A 24700-nucleotide genomic window follows, 5' to 3' on the forward strand; every position below is an offset into this window, starting at 1 on the left:
AACCATCACACTAGGTAATCATTGTCATTCCGCAAAAACCCTGCTTTGGTAGACTCTGTTACCCATGACTCTCTAACAATCTTAAACCGTTTGGTAAATAGTCGTCTGAGGGTTCTTAAAGCCAACACTTTTGTTTCCTCCACCACTATGACATGAGGGACCCCGAGCTTCTCCACTACTGTAACTCCGTGTAAGCGGAATTCCAGAGCCCAGACAGGTGTGTCCAGACAGGTGCTTTTAGGGTCTCCTATGTCTGCGTACCTGTCCTGGTAGACCCTGAAAGGTCTGAACATGCTAGTGGGGAGGTCATCCTAGCTATAGCGTTCCTCCAACTTAGCGATGCACTGTGCCATCAAAGTGTCCACGCTACAAATCCGACCGAAGACTTCCCTCAGCTGCTGCTCGTCCGTGTCCACGAAGTAGCTGTCTCCGTAGCAGTCGTATTCCTTGGTGGAGGGCAACATGTGTATCATGTGACACAGTTTCCATGGCACCACCTGCTTCCTGTGAAGGCACTCCAGCAGCCAGGCAGCCCACACCCCGTCGCGCTGGTCTGAAAAGATCAGGTTCTTCACATGTGTGTTCTCCACAGCGGCGATCACACAGTAGGTGTCCGGTCCCTGGTTCTGGATCACAAAACCGCTACATCGGGCCACTGCTTTCTCTAGCTCCGCCTTGGGGTGCGCCTTAATTCCGTCCATAACACAGACCTCCATGGCCTCAAACATGTTTGTCTCCTTGATGACGTCAGATAGTTCCTGGGACTTGAAGTGGTCAATTACGCCAACAGACTTCTTGGGCTTGGCTGCTGCCGGTGCCTTTCGCTTCTTCTTTTCGGGCTCGTCATTGTCATTGATGCGGAGGTGGCGCGAGAACAACTTCCCAGACGGCTTGTTGTGAAACTGATTGAGCTCAGCTAGAGTCATGCACTCGTGCCACTCTTTGTCCTCCCGGATCTTCTCGATTCTGGGGAAGCGTAGCGTGCAGTTGGTTTTGTACATGTCACGATTGACTATTTCTGCTGCCTTCACCTGGATGATGACCGAGTTGCATGGGTCAATATAGACTTCCGGTCTCTCCCTCCCACACAGGAAAGAGGCCGGAGGGTCGTTCTTCCGGTAGACTTTCCAGTGCTTGGCCAGCTTCAGCCCCAAGTCGTAGAGCTCATTCATGGTGTAGCCAGACTCGATGCGACAGAGCTTGTGGAAGACGGAGGGTTTCTCTCCAGGCTTCAGAGCTTTGGCCACCGCGACAAGTAAATGAGACATCATACCACCACCTCGCCTTCCTTTTCCCCAGTAGCCTCCGACAATCAACAGGTCGGACTCATCCATCAAGCCAACAACGTACTCCGGCTTGAGCCAGCCCTCACCTCACTTATCGGGCTTGTAGATGGATCAGGGATCTTTCACCATGATGCCCTCCTCCCTGTTGTCAATGGCTTCAATGAGGGGAGTTCACCACCTCTTGCATGGTTTCGGCCTTTGTTTTCAGAACCACGTGGAGACCGTCTGAAGGTTGTTGTGGCGCTCCTTCAACATCTCGTTGCCAAACTTGTGGTCGTTCACAAGAAGTACATCGAAAACGCAAAAGCACGTCTGCAGCTCGGAGTCGTCCACTAGCCTCTTGAAGTCAAACTTGCTTCCTTTTTGCATGAAGGTGTCAGCGGTGGGGTTGTAGACGATCTCCCCATCCTGGATGCAGTTGACTACATGGGGCTTGAAGACATTGTGGATTAAAGGCGTCAGGGAGCCATCTAGCAGCGATGCACCAAATTACTGGGTGTACTCGAAGGAGTTCCGTGTGAAGTATTTGTAGACGTCGCCATCGTTGTGCAGCTGGATGTGCTCTCCATCCAGCTTGGTCTCTATGAATAAGGTGCTATTGCCCATCTGCTTCTCCACCTGGTGCATGTTGGCCACGGCGGCCAGCATACAGTAGGTTTGAAGGCAGAGAACAGGCCAATGGACAATTCGCTGAGGGACAGAGGGGTTGTGGAGCTGCCGGCATACCTTGTTTAGGTCTGTGGTGATATTGTAGAGCTCGGCTGCATCTGAGTGGAACACCTGGAGCACGGTCTCTTTGCTGACCCCCAGCTTCATATCCTTCAGGATCATGCGGGTAAGCCAGTTCTGATCCAGTGCCGTACTTTTTGTGATAAGGCTCTTCTTCACCAAGTCCTTCTGCTTACTGACGTTGTTGATGGCCACCAAGTCCAGAAAGTCATTGACTTCTCTGATGGTGAGGTTGCCCTGGCTTGTGCAGTGTTTCTTTAACATAAAGTAGTCCATAAGCCTCACCCTGAGATGTGTTGGGGGTGCGGTAATTCAACAGATTGTTGACCTCCGGTCTGTTATTGGGGAGACCCAAGATGTCTACGTAGAGCTTGGCTGACATGCTCTCTTTAATGCCATAGGCCATATGCTCCCTTTCGAACGGGGGCACTATGAGACGCAAGGCCGGGTAGAAAGAGTCTGTGGTGGTAGGGTTGTATTTGTGGAGAGCCGTATGACCTTATCCATCACACCAGCCACATGTTTAGAAACTAGTTTGCGAGAATGTACACTGAACAATGCATAGCCTAAATATTTATTGAAAACATCTCAAGTTAGCTACCTATCTTACCTCAAAGCAACCAGCCAACTCGTGTCTTGAACTCTTTGGGGATCCCTCCTCTGCAACATGTGACAAGCCCGGGTTATGACTGCATCATACATTTCCTGACGAACCTGAAATAAACCAGACAGTAGTTGAGTACTTGATTACTAAGCACAGCTAGCTAGCATTGTTGTGCCAGAGGTTGTGCAATGGTGCATGGAAATGCAGTTGGGGCCACTTCAGTAGGCTATGCTAGTTAGCATGCAATCTATAGACACAGCTGTTCGATACTAACGTTAGATAAATTAATGTTGTCATGTTGTGTGATACGATTACAAATTCAACAAATAATGTATCAAATTACATGATTACTTCTTCTCAGTCTCAAAACATAACCATTGGGGTTTTCGATTATTATTTACTAACTGTTACTTGAGTTTCTAAAAAACACTTCCTTGTTCACAAAGCAAAAATCTGCCACGTAAAACATTCAGTCGGAAACAAAAGAAGGGACATAATGTACCTGGGGTAAAACAATTATTTAATGCGTCAGGGGAGGGCAACAGACATATGTAAAAAAATAAATAATAATAATAATAATAAATATGTCAATTCACAGCTGTATGCAGGAGTTGCATAAATGAGATATTAGTGCAGTGCTAATTAGAATGTCCTTTATTATGTGTCCACCTTTTTTATATATAAAGGTGATAGGATAACATTTATTTTAATAATGTTTCTGTAAAACATCTAATTTTGATACATATTCATTGAAGAAGATACAGTACATGGTCACAATACCTTTGGTTACATGCAGATAAATAATCATAAAGCAATAATCATTTTGTAAACACACCTCTATAATAGCTTTGAATTTGATCAAACTCATGTTCCAATGTCCATAAAAATTGGTTAAGTAATTTAAGTCCTGACACAGTATGCAACACACGCACACACCTCAAGACTGTATTACCCTCTATAGTCTGGAAATTCATTCAAATTCCTCACTGTGCACTGCCCTGCCTGCCCTGAATATAACACACAACATAGGCTTACAATCAACCAACAGATTTACTTGAGGTCAAGAGTCCCCGCACCGAGCAAAACATGAAGATAAAGATGTATATGAACTGTGGTGCTTAAGTTACCCAAAAAATGATTGTACACGGAAGATTGTGTGCACATGCAAAACATTTGTTCTTGTTTACTCTTTACATGTATTTGAATTCTATACACAGTACCAGTAAACAGTTTGGAAGCATCTACTCATTCAAGGTTTGTTTTGGGGGGTGGGGGGTTTGTTGCCATTTTCTACATTGTAGAATAATAGTGAAGACATCAAGACAGTCGTGAAGAGGGCACGACAGAGCCTATTCCCCTTCAGGAGACTAATATTTGGCATGGGTCCTCAGAGCCTCAAAAGGTTATACAGCTCCACCATCATGAGCATCATGACTGGTTGCATCACTGCCTGGTATGGCAACTGCTCAGCCTCCGACTGCAAGGTACTACAAAGGGTAGTGCGTATGGCCCAGTACATCACTGGGGCCAAGCTTCCTGCCATCCAGGACCTCTATACCACGTGGTGTCAGAGGAAAGCCCTAAAAATTGTCAAAGACTCCAGCCACCCTAGTCATAGACGGTTCTCTCTACTACTGCATGGCAAGCGGTACCTAAGAACCAAGTCTAGGTCCAAAAGGCTTCTTAACAGCTTCAACCCCCAAGCCATAAGACTCCTGAACAGCTAATCAAATGGCTACCCAGACTATATGCATTGCCCCCCCCCCACCCCCCCCCCCCCCCCACCTCTCTTTTACGCTGCTGCTACTCTCAGTTTTTTTATCTATGCATTAACATTAACGCATTAACGCTACCTACATGTACATATTACCTCGACTAACAGGTGCCCCCGCACACTGACTCTGTACTGGTACCCGCTGTATATAGCCTCGCTATTGTTATTTTACTGCTGCTCTTTAATGCTCTTTACTTCACTATTTTTTACCTAACACTTATTTTTCTTACAACTGCAATGTTGGTTAAGGGCTTGTAAGAAATAATTTCACTGTACGGTCTACTACCCCTGTGTAACGATTCTCTTCTTGTGAAGTAGAGGCGGACCAAAGCGCAGCGTGGTGGTTGTTCATTGTAATTTATTGACGACACTATACATGAACAAACTAACGAAAAAACAAGAAACGTGAGAACTCAAAACAGCCCTGTCTGGTGCAAACACAAAAACAGGAACAATCACCCACAAACACACAGTGAAACCCAGGCTACCTAAATATGGTTCCCAATCAGAGACAATGACGAACACCTGCCTCTGATTGAGAACCATATCAGGCCGAACATAGAACTAGACAAACTAGACATGAAACATAGAATGCCCACTCAGATCACACCCTGACCAACCACAACATAGAAATATACAAAGTAAACTATGGTCAGGGTGTGACAGTACCCCCCCCCCAAGGTGCGGACTCCGGCCGCAAAACCTGAACCTATAGGGGAGGGTCTGGGTGGGCATCTGTCCGCGGAGGCGGCTCTGGCGCTGGACGTGGACCCCACTCCATAATAGTCTTTGTCCACCTCCTTAGCGTCCCTAGATAGGTGACCCTCCTAAGAGACAGCTCGGGACAGAGGGACAGCTGCTCGGGACAGAGGGACAGCTGCTCGGGACAGAGGGACAGCTGCTCGGGACAGAGGGACAGCTGCTCGGGACAGAGGGACAGCTGCTCCGGGCGGAGGGGCTCTAGCAGCCCCTGGCTGACTGGCGGCACTGGCGGCCCCTGGCTGACTGGCGGCCCCTGGCTGACTGGCGGCACTGGCGGCCCCTGGTTGACTGGCGGCGCTGGCGCTGGGCTGACTGGCGGCACTGGCGGCCCCTGGCTGACTGGCGGCACTGGCGGCCCCTGGCTGACTGGCGGCACTGGCGGCCCCTGGCTGACTGGCGGCACTGGCGGCCCCTGGCTGACTGGCGGCACTGGCGGCCCCTGGCTGACTGGCGGCACTGGCGGCCCCTGGCAGACGGGCGGCATTGGCGGCTCCTGGCAGACGGGCGGCACTGGCGGCGCTGGGCAGACGGGCGGCACTGGCGGCGCTGGGCAGACGGGCGGCACTGGCGGCGCTGGGCAGACGGGCGGCGCTGGCGGCGCTGGGCAGACGGGCGGCGCTGGGCAGACGGGAAGCTCCGATGGCGCCGGGCAGACGGGAAGCTCCGGCAGAGGCGCCGGACAGGCGGGAGGCTCCGGCAGAGGCGCCGGACAGGCGGGAGGCTCCGGCAGAGGCGCCGGACAGGCGGGAGGCTCCGGCAGAGGCGCCGGACAGGCGGGAGGCTCCGGCAGAGGCGCCGGACAGGCGGGAGGCTCCGGCAGAGGCGCCGGACAGGCGGGAGGCTCCGGCAGAGGCGCCGGACAGGCGGGAGGCTCCGGCAGCGGCGCCGGACAGGCGGGAGGCTCCGGCAGAGGCGCCGGACAGGCGGGAGGCTCCGGCAGAGGCGCCGGACAGACGGGAGGCTCCGGCAGCGCTGGAGAGGAGGAAGGCTCTGGTAGCGCCGGAGAGGCGGGAGACTCCGGCAGCGCTGGAGAGGAGGAAGGCTCTGGACGGATGGGCCGGAGAGACAGCCTGGTACGGGGAGCTGCCACCGGAGGGCTGGGGTGTGGAGGTGGTGACGGATAGACCGGGCCGTGCAGGCGCACTGGAGCTCTTGAGCACCGAGCCTGCCCAACCTTACCCGGTTGAATGATCCCGGTCGCCCTGCCAGTGCGGCGAGGTGGAATAGCCCGCACTGGGCTATGCAGGCGAACCGGGGACACCGTGCGCAAGGCTGGTGCCATGTAAGCCGGCCCAAGGAGACGCACTGGAGACCAGATGCGTAGAGCCGGCTTCATGGCACTTGGCTCGATGCCCACTCTAGCCCGGCCGATACGCGGAGCTGGAATGTACCGCACCGGGCTGTGCACCCGCACTGGGGACACCGTGCGCTCCACAGCATAACACGGTGCCTGCCCGGTCTCTCTAGCCCACCGGTAACCACAGGAAGTTGGCTCAGGTCTCCTACCTGGCGTAGCCATACTCCCTGTTAGCCCCCCCCCAAGAAATTTTTGGGGCTGACTCCCGGGCTTCCATCCACGACGCCGCGCTGCCTCCTCATACCAGCGCCTCTCCGCTTTCGCCGCCTCCCGTTCTTCCTTGGGGCGGCGATACTCTCCTGGCTGAGCCCAAGGTCCTTTACCGTCTAATTCGTCCTCCCATGTCCATACCTCCTCGCGCTGCTCCTGCTGCTGCTTTTTCCTTTGCCCATTACCACACCGCTTGGTCCTGTTGTGGTGGGTGATTCTGTAACGATTCTCTTCTTGTGAAGTAGAGGCGGACCAAAGCGCAGCGTGGTGGTTGTTCATTGTAATTTATTGACGACACTATACATGAACAAACTAACGAAAAAACAAGAAACGTGAGAACTCAAAACAGCCCTGTCTGGTGCAAACACAAAAACAGGAACAATCACCCACAAACACACAGTGAAACCCAGGCTACCTAAATATGGTTCCCAATCAGAGACAATGACGAACACCTGCCTCTGATTGAGAACCATATCAGGCCGAACATAGAACTAGACAAACTAGACATGAAACATAGAATGCCCACTCAGATCACACCCTGACCAACCACAACATAGAAATATACAAAGTAAACTATGGTCAGGGTGTGACACCCTGTTGTATTATGCGCATGTGACAAATAACATTTGATTTGATATGAAACTATGAAATAACACATATGGAATCATGTAGTAACCAAAAAAGTGTTAAGCAAATCAAAATATATTTTACATTTGAGATTCTTCAAAGTAGCCACCCTTTGCCTTGATGACAGCTTTGTACACTCTTGACATTCTCTCAACCAGTTTCATGAGGTAGTCACCTGAAATTAATTTCAATTAACAGGTGTGCCTTGTTAAAAGTGAATTTGTGGAATTTCTTTCCTTCTTAATGTGTTTGAGCCAATCAGTTGTGTGGTGGCAAGGTAGGAGGGTATACAGAAGATAGCCCATATTACGGCAAGAACAGCTCAAATAAGCAAAGAGAAATGACAGTCTATCACTACTTTAAGACATGGTCAGTCAATCAGGAGAATTAAGAACTTTGAAAGTTTATTCAAGTGCAGTCGCAAAAACCATCAAGTACTATGATGAAACTGGCTCTCGTGAGGACTGCCACAGGAAAGAAAGATGGAAAGTTACCTCTGCTGCAGAGGATAAGTTCATTAGAGTTACCAGCCTCAAAAATTGCAGCCCAAATAAATGCTTCACAGAGTTCAAGTGACAGACACATCTCAACTATTCGGAGGACACTACGTGAATCAGGCCTTCATGGTTGAATTGCTGCAAAGAAACCACTACTAAAGGACACCAATAAGAAGAAGATACGTGCTTTTCCAAGAAACACATGCAATGAACATTAGACTGGTGGAAATCTGTCTTTGTCTCTGATGAGTGTCTTTGTGAGATGCAGAGTTGGTGAACGGATGATCTCCGCATGTGTGGATCCCACGGTGAAGCATGGAGGAGGAGGTGTGATGGTGTGGGGGTGCTTTGCTGGTGACACTGTCAGTGATTTATTTAGAATTCAAGGCACACTTAACCAGCATGGTTACCACAGCATTCTGCAGCGATACGCCATCCCATCTGGTTTGTGTGGGACTATCATTTGTTTTTTCAACAGGACAGTGACCCAACACACCTCTAGGCTGTGTAAGAGCTATTTGACCAAGAAGGAGACTGATGGAGTGCTGCATCAGATGACCTGGCCTCCACAATCACCCGACCTCAACCCAATTGAGATGGTTTGAGATGAGTTGGACTGCAGAGGGAAGGAAAAGCAGCCAACAAGTGCTCAACATACGTGGGAACTCCTTCAAGACTGTTGGAAAAGCATTCCAGGTGAAGCTGGTTGAGAGAATTTCAAGAGTGTGCAAAGCTGTCATCAAGGCAAAGAGTGGCTACTTTGAAGAATCTAAAATCTAAAATATATCTTGATTTGTTTAACACTTTTTTTGGTTACTTAATTTTATTTTAATTTTATTTCTTCATTATTTTACCAGGTAAATTGACTGAGAACACGTTCTCATTTACCTGCAACATACCGGGGAATAGTTACAGGGGAGAGAAGGGGGATGAATGAGCCAATTGTAAACTGGGGATTATTAGGTGACGGTGATGGTTTGAGGGCCAGATTGGGAATTTAGACAGGACACCGGGGTTAACACCCCTACTCCTAATACTCCTAATGGTTAAGGGATCTTTAATGACCTCAGAGAGTCAGAACACCCGTTTAACGTCCCATCCGAAAGACAGCACCCTACACAGGGTAGTGTCCCCAATCACTGCCCTGGGGCATGATTCCATATGTGTTTTGATGTATTCATTATTATTATACAATGTAGAAAAAAGAAAGAAAAACCCTTGAATGAGTAAGTGTGTCCAAACTTCTGACTGGTAATGTAGTTCAACCAGTGACCAATATATCTATGATTACACAAGCAGGGCTTCACTCCATTTCTTTATAATATAATAATAATTATAGGGTGTGCATTTGATGCAGAGACACTCGTTGGTACCCTGACACTGATAGAAAGTCAGATATTGTTTCATACTCCTAATGGTTAAGGTAAGAATTCGGGGTAGTGCAATCTGATCCTAGATCTGTGCTTCGGGGGCAACTTCTACCTCTGAAGCAGGTTATCTGGTTTGCTAATTAATCTTTGCCCACTAGAGGGCCTCCTCTCCCCCTACATGTGTGTGTGAGAGAGAGAGCAGCATAGTCCTGAGTCAACAGTGGTGAAGCCACCCAGGAAGCTGCAGTAGTGAAGCCAACCAGGAATAGATGGAGCCGCAGGACAGAGAACACACACAATGTTGGTTTATCATAGGGGGACATGGCTCCTTTATTTTTATTTATTTATTTTAACCTTTATTTAACTAGGCAAGTAAGTTAAGAACACATTTTTATTTACAATGATGGCCTACCCCGTAAACCCTGACAACGCTGGGCCAATTGTGCGCCACCCTATGGGTCTCCCAATCACAGCCAGATGTGACGCAGCCTGGATTCAAACCAGGTACTGCAGTGATGCCTCTTGTACTGAGATGCAGTGTCTTAGACCACTGCGCCACTCAGGAGCAGATGCCTGACTTGAGCTAAACTAACATCCACAGTCAGTCATAGCATAGGACTGCAGAGTTAGCCAGGTTCAGAACAGAGGTTGCGTAACAGTGCTCTATGTGCCACAGTCAGAGAGCGAGGTAGAGTGAGCGCCGACCTAGAAGATGGTAAACAAGTGACATCAGCTACTGCTGCTGCTGCCGATGCCGTGGCATGCTTCTGCTCACTCCAGGGTGAGGGGGGAATGCAGGATAGGATTTGAAGGGGTATGGGGGGGGGGGGGGGGTAGTATCATCTGGGACTGGCAGGTTTGTACTGCTCACTCTTCACAGAGGTGCTGGATATGGAACATGTTTGGATCTTGACTTAACTGTAAGTAAGCTTCTACTGGGACTGTTATGGTTCTAATACCAGGGGAGGTATTTATCAGTCCTAGATCAGCACTCCTACTCTGAGACGCTTTATGAATATGGACTTGCTGCAGTAATTATATCCCAGAAACCGTAATGGATGATCCATCCCTCATTTAAACTGTTGCGGAGAACAAGTGCCACAGACAAGTTACGCAAAACAAAGTCACAGGCTTTACACAAAACTCCTAAGACAAAAATTAGTATTTTCATAGTAGCATATAAGAATGACATTTTGGGGTCTACTTTGGGGCATATTTTAATTTAGCATTTTTGTGGCTTAAATATGACCTGGTACAAAATTGTGTTAAGTACGGTAAAAATACCAAGCCTCACAGATGTAGGCTCCCAGTTCTCAGAATGAGACACCTATAGGTATGTGCTGCTGGCAGTAGTTGTGTAAACAAAGATAGTGCATCAACGTTGCCAAGGTAGGTTTTATTTAATCTGCCTCCATCTGTATCTGCAGCAGTGTAAACATTATACAACAGGCAGGTCTGAGACAGGGTAAGTTCATGAAATACACACCTTACACAGTGTGTGTGTGTGTGCGTGCGTGTGTCAGTGGCGTACCACAGTTTTGCGAGGCCCGCTCGCATTGTCTGAGCAAGGAACATGGCTTATGAGGTGTTCATATGCTATCTTGGGGGACAGCGCCCCTGGACCCCAACCCCTCAAAAAAAGTATTGGGTTGAGGGCCCCCAAGAGCTCATAGTCCTGCCCACATTGCGAGGGCGTGAGGTACGCCAGTGGTGTGGATAGTCCTGCTGTGTTTGCTTTATTCTACTGGCAGTGAGAGCCAGACAGTGCAGAGCATTCTTCTACTAAATTTAGATTGACCTCCACACAATATCTGTGATCTCCTTGTCATTCCACCAGATCATCTACAGATGTTAGATATTAATTTGACCCCCCTGTTGCAGGATAACTGTTCTGCAATGCAGTGTATTTGAGGTTTAAAAATGCTTCTGAAGTTTGTATTTTCCACTTTTAAATTTCTGACTTGATTTTCCATCACAAGAAATGTAACAACATTTTGGGGGTGCTAGCAAAACAGAGCAAAGGGAAAAGGCAGGAGAATGGAAAACCACACACTAGTTGACTTGACAAACAAGACACACTGGCAACAGACAAGCAGGGAACACAGGAATAAGTACCCAGGGACTAATGAGGAAAACTGGCGACACCTGGAGATGGGTGGCGACAATCACAAAGACAGGTGAAACAGTGAAACAGGGTGTGACACTGTTACATACAAGGACCAGGGGTGGAATTTCTACATTTTGACTGACATTTTCTCCCTTTCCAAAAACTTTTCCCCCTATACCTTTTCAGGCCTCTGGGATTTGTGGTGGGAACTGAGAACAACTGAGCACATTACAACACACACTGGAACTTGTCCCAGTCATCACAACCATGGACATGAGGTCACAGAACATCTCCCTCTTACGCAGCCAACCCAGGATATCACAGGCTTTCCTTAAAAGATTTGCCTGAGGAATCAAAGTGAATTCTTCCGCTGCTCTATGTTCACTACATAGATCAGTCTTAAACTGCCATCATTGAAGTGTTTTTATGTCAAAATAAGGAGCATTGTATAAAACTAAATAACCAGTGATCGGATCATAAAAGCCTGTGACAAATTTTCAAACCACTGCTTTACCCACGTGTGTTCTCTGGCTCTGGCCCAGCCCATCGATTTCTGGGACCAATCATAATGGTTAGACTGTTTTTCCATTCTAGAATTCGTAGGGGAGGAACTCAGAGCCAGATTCAGAAACGGGATTAAATTATTCTGGCCCGGGAGCCCCGAGTTGGCGTGTGTGAAAGTTGTTTGCATTCGTTTTGGAACCGCCTCCCACTTGCCCTATTCAAAGCCCATGGCGAAGTTGGCTCAAATTAAACGTGAAGTAAATAGCAAGTGGAGTAATGAGTAGGATTGTTTTGTCAAATGTAAACGTGATTGCTTTTGATAAAAACGCTATATCTGCCTTCCAAAATGAAAACTAGTTAGAAATGTCAAAGATATTATAGCGACCCTGGTTTATGAACATGGATTTTCGACTCTGCCACTTGAGCAGGCTTTTGTGGCAGTCAGGGGTTCGAGATGTGTTTCCTGCCTGTTTCATTATATTGGTGTTGGAAGGGATCAGACCTTGCATTCTTGGCCAGTGACCGCGTTCTTGTAAGACTGGGTCCTATGGTCTAGTGTGAGGACGCGCTCTTTGAAAGGATGGAGTTCGACTTTGTCACTTGAGCATGCTTTGGTGGCACAGTCGATGACGCGCTGGACAAGGCCCGCACGCGGGTGGCAGCCCGGGATGGCCCTAAACAGTTTCTCATGCATTGTCAACCAACCCGGATGTGATATAATTCTGGCCACATGTTGATTCAGTGGGGCTTCTCCGTGCAGGACGTGGGAAGGGGAAGGGATGCACACACTGTAAACAGGAATAGGTGCATCACCGGTCACTGAGTTAGCAAGCTAAAGTTAGCTAGCTAGTTAGTCACATAAATGTACGTTCAGCCTGTTAATTATTTCAGTTTGATTTGACTTATCTTACGATAAGGGGGTGCTCAAGATAGGTACATGGGCCATACAGGAGAGTAGGAGGGTGCTACCCAAAAACACACCAGACATGATGTGCGTGGCTATTGTGGCGTCGGGGGATGTTAAAGCTCCGCCTGAGAACTTGCCCACGGCTCCCCCTGTGGCCGTTTCTCCCTCACTATATCCACAATTGACAATGGAGGCAGTTCAGCCCCCGCCATACTCAAAGGGACAAAATCACCGGAGCCCGTCACACAACCCATTCCTGCCCAGGGCACCTCCCACAATACAGGCTCCAGTTCTGAGAATAGACCAAGGGGAGTTAAAAGGGGAAATTACACTGGGGATAACGGCTGGCCATATGGTATGTGAACAGTTCGAAACTGGGATTCCAGGAGCAGGAGACCTCCCCCAGGAACGGAGGCCGCAATGCTCCTCTGTGAACTCTCTCACCTCTGAAACCAGAGGACACCTACAAACAAGATTAGATTCAAACCACTTCTATCAGACGGATAGGGAGGACTGTCATCAGAACATGGATATCGAAAACGAAGAAGAAATTGACATGGTGCTCACCCCAGCTCCGATGGGAGCTCCAAACGTGACTAAGATGCAGGAGCTGCTGAAATCATCAATAGCTCGAGCTAAGGAACTCAGGGAGCTAATAGCTAACCAAGATAACAACAGAGAGGGAGCCTACCGTGTGGAAGGCATAATGAGAGGAACAGTAACCAAAGTTACCGAATCAATGGGGTCCGAAACACTCCGTCGGTCCTCCAGAATTGCTGATAGAAGAGAGCGAGAGCAGGAGATGGCAGGACAGTACCCCCTGCGACCGACACCAGGTGATGCACACACTGTAGAGTACCAGCCCTGGAAAATGACTGATTTAACAACACTGATGGGACAGATGCCTAGCCTACATGGAGGAGCTTCAGCGTGGCTACTTCAACTGCAGACACTTACGTCAGGCCTGCAACTCTGCCTAGGAGACATGAAAGCACTTCTAGCAAGAGCCACCGACCACGGAACCATGGAGGCCCTCATGACAGCAGCTGACCTTGGATGGCGGGCCCCAACACTGCCCATAGACCACTTCCGTACCAGATTATGGGAAGTTCTACGGAGAGCATACCCTACAGAAAGAAACCATGCCACCTTATCCTCCTTTACAATCAACCCAGGTGAGCAACCTGCAGCATACCTGGACAGGGCTAAGACCACATGGAGATCGGTCCACGAAGAACCATTCGATCACACTGATACCACACTCAGCATGTGGAAGGAAATGGTGGTCAACGGGTGTCCTGGAGATGTTAAAACCAAACTCAGAGGAACGGTAGGGTTGATTGCACTTCCTCTGACCCAATTCAATACGCATGTGCACCACCATGTGACCCAGCACAACAAGGAAAGAGGGGGTGCTGAGAGCCAGGTGCAGTCCCTCCAGGTACAACTCCTGAAACTCCAATTGAAGGAAGCACAACAAGGAGAAAAACCTAAGAAACAGATGGTGGCGGAAGAAACGAAGGAGACAGGCACCAAAACAGACATCTCTCAAATAGTGGCCCAGACTATCTCCCAGATGATTCAACAGCAGGCCGGTCCTCAACCAGCCAACCCGGGGCCTACTCCAGTGGGGCAACCTGGAGTTACTCAGCCTTGGTATCCCCCGCAACCACAACTTGCATACCAGCCGCAATGGATACCAGGCCATCCAAGAGGAGGGGTTTGTTTCAACTGTAGAACTCCAGGGCACTACTCACGAGAGTGTCCATACCCACTCACACCACAACAACGCCAGTGGAACTCTACGAGAGGTCCATATGGGAAGGAAAGGGGTGGAAATAGACCTCAACAGTACGAACATCAGCAACCAGGACCCACACCCATGCATCAGCAACCCGCATACAACCAACCGCAGTTCCAGAGAATGACTGGGAACACCATCCCCTGGCCATAAAAATGCCCACCACCCACGGCAGAAGAAGGAAACAGCAACTCCCAGACGGTTCACATGTTACCCTTCAATCAGCCATCATCCCTCAACCAGCATCGGCCAAATTAGCTGAAATCATCGGATTGACGCAGGTCCTCATCAGAGGAAAAGGAAAGACTGAATATCTATACAGACTCAGCCCATGCCCATGAAGCAGGCCACACTGATGGACCCAGAACTTTTATGAGAAACACATGGCCCCACACACGAAGGCAAACTAAAGACCCTCCAAAAAGGCCTCGCACATCTGGTGGCACCCTCACATAAAAAATATGACTGACTTATTTTATGACGATAATTTATTTTGTGACGAATGCAATGTTTGTGACAGACCCAACCCAAAGAAACCATATCGAACACCAATGGGCTCATACTTAATACCTAATGCATGTTTTCAGGACATTAGTATAGACTACACCGACATGGGCCCCGACAATTTATCTAAAGGCAAACGCTATCTCCTAGTTATAGTAGATAGGTTCTCCAAATGGGTAGAGGCAATACTAACAAAAGGGGAGGATGCTAGGTCAGTCTTTGAGTGGCTACAAACCAAACTAATACCCCGGTATGGCATCACAAGACTAATCAAATTTGACAAATGGCTCACATTTAACAAACACCTGAGACAGGTGGAAGAAAGATTTGGCATAACCCACAGATTTGGATCTAAGTACAGGCCCCAATCCCAAAATCTGGTGGAACGTCAAACCAAAAGCAAAAGCTAAGATAGCTAAAGTGTGTGCCTCATGGGATAATGACTGGTAGAGTCATGCATGGTCCACCAAGGGAGGGAGGTCATATGCCCGCCCTTGATGTACAACAAATTGTAATGTCTAATTATGTGAAAAAACTGACGGTTCTCTCTGCAGCACTCTCTACCCAGGTTCACAAGGTCCAGGAGGGGGAGCTGCCGGGGGACACGCCACTACTGAAGGTAAAGGTTGGTGACTGGGTGAGGGTTAAAGTCCACAAGAGAAAGTGGCTGGAACCCAGGTGGACTGGACCGTACGAAGTGAAGGAGGTTACTTCACACTCAGTCCAGGTCAAAGGTAAATCAGGCACACCTTGGCACCGCCTTACACATTGCACCCCAGCCCCAATTCCTTCTAGAACACTGACTGAAGTCAGAGCTGATTTGAGCGGCCTAAATTCGATTCCAAATGAAGACACTCCTTCCTCAGGTGATGCGGCATCAAACTCCGCCTCCCCTGAGAAGGGAACCTCGCCCAGTTAGAGGGAAATTTCTCCCTCTCTGGGTGAGGCTGGGGATATCTGGTCCCTTATTTGTGATATTCCTACTGATATTTGGAGTAACCCTAGGACTTTCACATGGTTAATTGAACAACTATTTCACCCTGCCACATCACGTACACCAACCCCTACACATGCCCCTAACTCTTTTCCTGATATCACTCCCTCCAATCACTCCCGTCCCAAACGTAGCACTACACCTACAGACCCACCATACACACCAGACAAGGTTATAAGCACCACGAATGCAACCACCACCATTGCACTATAGTTTTCACGTCTAATAGATGTGAAGAGGGAGATTTGTTATATAAATATTCATACACATAGCTCATATAAACAAAGACATTCCGTCGTAAGAACACATACACCCAGCCATAAGACTGACCCCCTCTTCCTTATATAAACACACATCTCATCTCCCTCTAACTGGCCGGTCCCAAGAGCAAAGGACTTTTGCTGTGCACCAATGGGGTCCGCTCTGGCTAGAGCAAGGCCCGCCTCCAACCCTCCGACCAGTCAAGAAGACCGAAACGACAAGACTCCACCTACTTTATTCTATGTATAAAAATGAATGTAACCGTAGTATAAGGCCTCTTTTTCACCTGGCTCCTTGTCGAGTTATGTGAACTAGGTCCGTGCACGTAAAACTGCGGGACAAGATATCTCTGACTCATTAAAACTGTCTTTTGTTACAACTGAAATCCACTCTGTCCAGCGTCCGTGATTTGGTCTCAACTCTCCAGTATTTAAACACTAACAGTAGCATGGCTTAACATAATTTCTTTCGTTTTTGACCTCGACATTGTTGCTCGATAGGTATTTTCATGGCTACCATGCTGTCGCTGTTAGCTAGCTAATGCTAGCAGCGCTAGCTAACCTCATATCTGGATGCCTGGAAGGTTCCCGAAAGAGAGCAGCATACTGGTAAGTCAACTTTGCTTTCAAACTTTGTAATCATCTGTAAAGTTGTTTTACATGTAGTCAGACAAGCTAGATATATTGATGTTTTGTTAAAAAGACTATTGTCATTCATTGGTTGTTTCTTTGGAGCTAGCTAAACTATTACTAGCTAGCTAGGTGGATAATAATGTGATGTACAGTAGGCGACAGTACCGTTATAGCATTACTGAATGACAACAATATAGCCTATATAATCACTACTAGTTGGTTGATATGGGGTGCAGTAGGCTACAGTACAACATTCCTAAATTATAACAACGTAGCCTTGTGACCAGCTAGTAGTTGGTTGATGGGTTAGGGTACAGTATACAGCAACAATAGCCTTCCTACTGTTTTGTTTTTCGTTGGGTCCCTTTTGTTAGAGTTGCGTCAATTCGAATCTGGTATCAGGATAAATATGACAATGAGTCACCGATTGTATACTATGTATTTTTTATTAGCTAAGCAATAAGTGGTAAATGCAATTTTCGTATATACGGGCTCTCTGTCCCACCTCGCAGGGCAAGCAGAGAACTGACAAGACATGTAAACAGTATTCTTTATACTGTGATAGACAGTTCCAACCCGTCTGTTGGCCTATCACAGTAGAGACTGGGCGTGGTTTAAACTTGCTCAGCCTATTGCAGGCGCTCAGGCGGGTCCCCGCCTCTTGGCGCTTCTGTTGATAGATGTAACTTGCTGTGTCGAGTATCTATGCGCTCATTCCCTAGATACCGTTATCACATCTGGTTTCTGTTATTGTTAAGTTTGAGTTCTAACAAAAACAGTCTGTGGTTTGCTACACTACGTTCTGTATGTGTCCGTTTTTATGTTATTCTGTATTTTTCCATCATGAGAAAGGCCCATGGCCTTGAAACTGTTAACAATGTTTCAAGTCAGCTATGTTGCATAACACATACATACATCCACACAAACCAACAGCAGATAATATTCACTCATATATATAGTAATGGCTACAATGTAAAACACAGAAACCTCATACTTTACAAAATGATGTTGTTTTTGACATGGTAAAATAAGCTAATGGTTGTGTACACTCTCGCTAGATAGAATTGTGTGGTTTGGTGGCAGATTTTCAGAAGAAAATAGACATACAGTATAACATAAATTCTCTATCAGATGAGGGTACACAGCTACCCCATATTGAATTTCATTCATTCTTAAGTGTGGACACTAATTATTGTTAATATTCCAATTCTCTAGGCCCTCCATTCCCAAACCTGAAGCCAACTGTTCCCAGCAGGAAAGATCAGGAAAAGGTGTTGGCTTAAGGTACAACTTCCTATTGAAGAAATGTAAGACAACTCAATGTCATATTTACTGACATGAAAAGAAGCATATACACAATCTATCAAATGTATTTTATAAAGCCCCGTTTACATCAGCAGTTGTCACAAAGCGCTTAAGCAGATACCCAGGTTAAAACCCCAAAGATCAAGCAAGCAGACGTAGAAGCACAGTGGCTATGAAAAGCTCCCTAGAAAGGCAGGAACCTAGGAAGAAACCTAGAGAGGAACCAGGCTCTGAGGGGTGGCCAGTCCTCTTCTGTCTGTGCTTGTGGAGATTATAAAAGAGTACAGCCATTTAGGCCAGATTATTCTTAAAGCTGTTTCAGCGTTCACAGATTACCAGCAGTGTTAAATAATAGAGTGCAATAGTTCAGCACCTCAGGTGTAAATGCCAGTTGGCTCTTCATAGCTGAGCATTTAGAGGTTGAGGCAGTAGGTCCGGTAGAGAGAGGCAGGATCAAACAGCGGGTCTAGGACAAGGTAGTACCTCCGGTGAGCCTTGAGCAGGTCAGGGTTCCATAGCTGCAGACATAAACAGCAGAGACTGGATCAGCAGCACGACCAGGTGGACTGAAGACAGGGAAAGCCAGGAGTCGTCAGGCCAGGTTGTCCCGATGCATGGTCCTAGAGCTCATGTCCTGAATTTACCGTACCTCTCAATCCAGATCTGAATATTTGATATCCTTTATAATTGTACGCTGTTGAGATTAGTTTTGTTCTCAAGCTAATCACTGAGTGTCCTACTATAAGGATGTGGTCAGGTTGACACATCCTTGTCCACCTGACCAACACAGAACACACACGCATATCACATTGCAAGGGTAAGTACGATGAGCAGTTGCAAAAAAGAAGTCTGCTGCATGGGTTGCCAGACACACACACACACACACACATGAACATATTTCATTTGTGGTATTGTATTTATTGTGGATCCCCATTAGCTGCTGCCAAGACAGCAGTTACTCTTCTTCGGGTCCTGCAAAATTAAGGCAGTTATACAATTTTAAAAACATTACAATATGTTCACAACACATTAAGTGTGTGCCCTCAAGCCACTACTCTACTACCATATATATATATATATATATAAACACGAACTCCTTGTGTATGTGTGTGTATGCGTATGTTATCGCGTGTATGCATGTCTCTTCACAGTGTATGCATGCCTCTTCACAGTCCCCGCTGTTCCATAAGGTGTATTTTTATCTATTTTTTAAGTCTAATTTTTTTTGCATGAGTTACTTGATGTGGAATAGAGTTCCATGTAGTCATGGCTCTATGTACTACTGTTCGCCTCCCATAGTCTGTTCTGTTTAGGTTAGTGTGTAGTCAAGGCTTTGCCAACCTGCTCGGTGGGTGACGGGTAACCGTCTTTCCACCAAGCTGTTCCAGGCCTGGAGTGGCACGCTGGAACTTCCAGAGGCTTGTAGACCTGAAGCAGTGTGATGTGGTCCAGGTACTTATCAAACACACGTATACACACGCACTCACTCTGTTTTGTTGTATAATTATTTTAATTTGAGAAAATTGTTCCTCTCTGTCGTCTGCTCCTGCATCTGCTACACTGGCCACAACAGGTGATACAGGTAATTATCACATGAATGTATACACACATGCACACTCTCCCACACTTGGGGCTCTATTCAATCACATCCGCTTTAGCCGACATCCACATAGCGGTTGTTTTGGCGGTGTCTGAGGTGGAACTGTGTTAGAGCTGGCAAATTAACAAGCGGCTCCTGGCATTATACCTTAAGCGGACATTGCCGTTGGCTGCATGGAGTCGCATTAACAGAAATCTCATGCAGCCCTATTTACAAGTTAGAACAGTGGAATTTAAGATGTAATCTGCATCCCAATTAGGCTGATAGAAATCCTCATTATTTAGATGAATGATTTTGAATTTGAGCGTCATTGTTTCTATTGTTACATTTTCTCGTTCTGAACTTGTAACGCGAGTAGGATGGGTGTGGGTTTGTGACAATGATCAAGAGCTGCTTCTTACCAAGTTGACAGATCCAACGCAGTTACACCTCCGACACCACCAAGACATCAGCTATACATACGGGTGTCGGCTATCGCCGGTTAACGCTTGATCTGATTGAATCTAGGCCTTACACTCATTCAGTTTATGACTTTTGTATAGTTGTATAGTTATTGTATGTTAAGAAAATTGTCTTCTGCTGTGGTAGTTAATTTACCAGCTGCACCAATGCCTTCTACACTGGCCGTGAAAGGAGAAACTTTTGGGTATTCCCAGATGGATACAGGTAATTCAGAATTATTAGATGTACACACAGACATGTTGTTGAGCTGTATACTTACTGTCACTTTGTGCATCTCTCCACCACTGCCTGACAGCCTCACCCAGAAGTGCATACACTGGGCCTATCAGAGAAGGGTGTCTGACAGGGAAAAATAAAACATGCACACACACACACACACATCCACAATGTAAATAAGTTGTAATTACTTGTTTAATGTTTGCTCCATTTTATTGTAGGATTGGAGATATCTACTCCCTCATAGCCATGCTCAATATCTACATAATTACTCAAACTATCTATCAAATCAGTGTGATTGATAATATTGTAAAATACTTGCTTAATGTGTAGTTTTAGGAAATTTTTGAAAAAGTAGAAAAACATTGAAAAAGTTGAAAAACATGCCTCATGCACACATTAGACCCAATGTAAATCAGTTGTAATAACTTGTTTATTTTAATGTATGGTGAATTTGATTTGAGGAAAATATCTGCAATAAAGTACATTCTCAGTTAAAGCAATGTCCTATTTCTCAGAATACAATGTGTGGCCAGAAGGAATTCGGCAGACCTGCACCCCTTGGCCTGTGTGCAGGTTTTGTCATCTGGAGATGGGGAGGAAGAGTGAAGTTTAAAGGTTTATCATTAATATTCTATAATGATTACATATTAGAATAATACATAATAGAGTGTCCAATAGTTTCTGTATTGGGATTGTTTCATGTTTTATTTACTTAATCCTTCCCAAGGAGGGATCGAACCATGTCTCAAAAGCAGCAGAAAGGGTCAAGTAAGGTCGCCAAAATGTCCGTTACAGCTATACACGACTGGCCCCTTGTGGGTAGCCAGCACTTCTGCTTCAAAACAAGCCGTTCTGCTTTTTGATGTTGTATTTTACCTTTATTTGACTAGGCAAGTCAGTTAAGAACAAATTCTTATTTACAATGACGGCCAAATCCGGACGAGGCTGGGCCAGTTGTGCGCCGCCCTATGGGACTCCCAATCACGGCCGGTTGTGATACAGCCTGCACCAATTAATGATAACATTAGTATGATCCAATGTACTGTGAAGGTATCCCATATTGCGTAATCCTGGGGCTTAATTTATAACCGGAAACTAGAGACCTAGCCAAGAAGGTGGCTCTGGTACAAAAACAAAGGTATAACATTTAAGTATAAGGGGTAAAAATACCATATCTGTGTCCAAATGGCACCATATTCCCAAGCGCACTACTTTTGAACAGAGCCCTATAGACCCCACTCATGAAAAATACTTGTGAATTACTACACGAAACCTGTTTGAGCAGTAGTGACTATGTAGTGAATGTGTAGTTTATGCACTACTCAAGATACACAAGTAGAGTTTTGTAGTGTTCAGTAGGAAAACAGTAGTGTTTCCAGTAGTAATCAGGTAGAGATTTTTAATACTTGGTGCTACACTAGGGCCAGGCTACCAGCTTTTTGCGACCACAGAAGAAGTCAAAACAGAAAGTAGTAGTAGTTAGCTGGCAATAATCTTCCATCCTTTGTAGTCCTCTCTTTCATAGCCCTGTAGGTTTTTAGGATATACCCAAAAGCTCAGTAGTTACACAGTAGTCATTAAGGGAGAATGGAAATACATTGTAAATACATAGTGTTCACCAGTAGTGAAGCATCCCAATGTATCACTCATTACTACTTAAATTACTACATAAATCACTACTAAAGCCTGGGTATTAGTTTGGGGAGTTAATACTAGTCTCAGGCAAGTTTACTCATCACATAAGCATGATGGGGCAACGCATTGGACAATGAAACTGTTTGTTTGACTTCCGTGAGTGCAGGTTTTCCTTTTCCAGTTTCAATGCCATTGAAGGCATATATTCCCCTCAGAAAATGTCTTGTTTTAGAAAACTTTATTTCAATCTACCTATGCAATATGCATCAGTTAAGATATCTGTCACAGTGAGTTAGTTATAGCAGACATGGTCTAGCCACCCTAGACCTGAAATGCAACTATCTCCAAATGAATGAATGTTAAATCTATTAAGTTCTTACATCTATCATAGACCTGGCCAATCAAGTGTGACCTGTGACTGCAGTGTATCAATTAAAAAACAAGCCAACCTGGAAACCTTAGTTTAGCATAATCAGTAACTCAATGGGGAAGCTCCTAGTCTCTGGGAATTAAATAAACATTTGGGAACTGATCATACCTTTAGCTTTTACCGGGAGCTCGTCCGCAGTAGTCCCAATCTGAAACATTTGGCATGCTTCTCAACCCAATTAGTTGGTAAAGACCTTTAGAGTCTGTTAATCTGTAAACAAACATAGCAAGCCATTCATAGAACCCAACCAGGAAGCAAGCATATATCTAGTTCCATACCCTTTACACTAGGTGTGTGTAGCGACTGGCCTATCTAGTATCTGCTATGCTCACATGTAAATCATAGAGCAATGGCCTGTATTTAAATGATGAGGGTATAGGAACACTTTGAGTTATATCATAAGGTTATGTAAGTCATTAAAGGATAGTTCAGTATTTTACAACTTGATGTTAGATGGTTCTTCAACCTGATAGTAGTCTATTGTTCAAGAATAAATGTAATCCAGGATTCTGTTTTTTAAACAGCCACTACAAACTTCAGCTAAACCTAGCCACCATAAGCAATGTGGTGACAGACAGACAGAGACAGACAGACTGTGTAAATCAGTGGTGTGTGTGTGTGGTGTAAATCAGCTACTGCAGCTTTACTGCTGAACTCACTGGCACTTGACTTCTCCATGTGTCTGATCCATCAGGGAAACCCTGGGCTGCAGAAGGGCAAGTTAGATTTTGAATTCTAGTACCCCTTTAGGTATAGAAAATATATATTACAAGATTATTTGATGAAACACTGAATTTGGCCTTACTGCTATTAGCCCACACAACCCCATTGAATAACCGATTTGTACGATATAAAAAATAAATTACCACAAAAACAATCCTAATATTGAGTCGTCGGGCATGGACTCTACAAGGTGTCGAAAGCATGTCAATGCTTACCACAGTTGTGTCAAGTTGGCTGGATGTCCTTTGGGTGGTGGACCATTCTTGATACACACAGGAAACTGTTGAGCATTGTTGAGCAAATGTTGAGAAGGCTACCTTCAGATTAGCCTTGTGAGGCTTGTACAACATGTACTTATTTGTGTTTGTGAGAGTCTCACCTTTCCACAGAGGGGTCATACTAGTGTTTAGGCCAAACTGTTCGGACGCAACAGGCAGAAGTTGGCAGATCGGGGGTACCGACTTCAGGCGAGTCCCGTGACTCTTGTGGGCGTCGTAGAGCAGAACGGAGAAAACCATAGAGTTCGTGAGAGTCTCATCTTAGAGTGGTCATATTAAACCATTTGTGGACGCAAGAGCTCTTTTCGTGAGAAAAGCGATTTTTTTAGATGTCTCATGGTCTGACAAACACCGCTGTATCTCGGCCACCTTCCACCGCAGATCTGGAAGGTCGCCATTGGTAGATGTGGTGGATTGAGCCATGCAAAAAACAGATATCTCTAGTTTAAACAGACGGAATTTGATGGGAATATGTTTATTATGCTAATTACATTTTTGGAACATGCTGCCGTACATGTCGATCCAGAGCATACCAAACATGCTAAAATTGGGTGACATTGTCTGGTGAGTATGCAAGCCATGAAAGAACTAGGACATTGTGTACAGCTTCCAGGAATTGTGTACAGATCCTTGCGACATGGGGCTGTGCATTGTCATGCTGAAACATGAGGTGGCGGCAGATGAATAGCACAACATTGGGCCTCAGGATCTCATCTAGATATCTCTGTGCATTCAAATTGCCAATGATAAAATTAAATTGTATTTGTTGCTCGTAGCTTATGCCTGCCCGTACCATATCCCCACCGCCACCATGGGGCACTCTGTTCACAACGTTGACATCAGCAAACCGCTTGCCCATACCAGGCCATACACGCTGTCTGCCCGCTACAGTTAAAACCTGTTCAGTGATTAATCCGTGAAGAGCAAACTTCTAGAGTAGGAGAGGATGAGTGATATATAATGAGAAGGATGGATGATATTGTTCTCCCCTAAGTGGAGAGCTGAACAGACATGGGGTACCTGATGTAGATAAAGAAATGGAGGAAACTACTCTACACTCTACCGTACATCTCAAAAATGTAGAGTTATTTCCTCTCCTTTTCTTAATTTACACTGATCTGA

General features: G+C 46.2%; 1 pseudogene; it reads right to left on the reverse strand.

The window, feature by feature from the left end:
- Positions 1 to 5: 5 nt before the first annotated feature.
- LOC110496790 lies at positions 6 to 23818 on the reverse strand (annotated as a pseudogene).
- Positions 23819 to 24700: the final 882 nt, after the last annotated feature.

This window comes from Oncorhynchus mykiss, chromosome 18 (assembly GCF_013265735.2).
Source record: "Oncorhynchus mykiss isolate Arlee chromosome 18, USDA_OmykA_1.1, whole genome shotgun sequence".
NCBI lineage: Eukaryota > Metazoa > Chordata > Actinopteri > Salmoniformes > Salmonidae > Oncorhynchus > Oncorhynchus mykiss.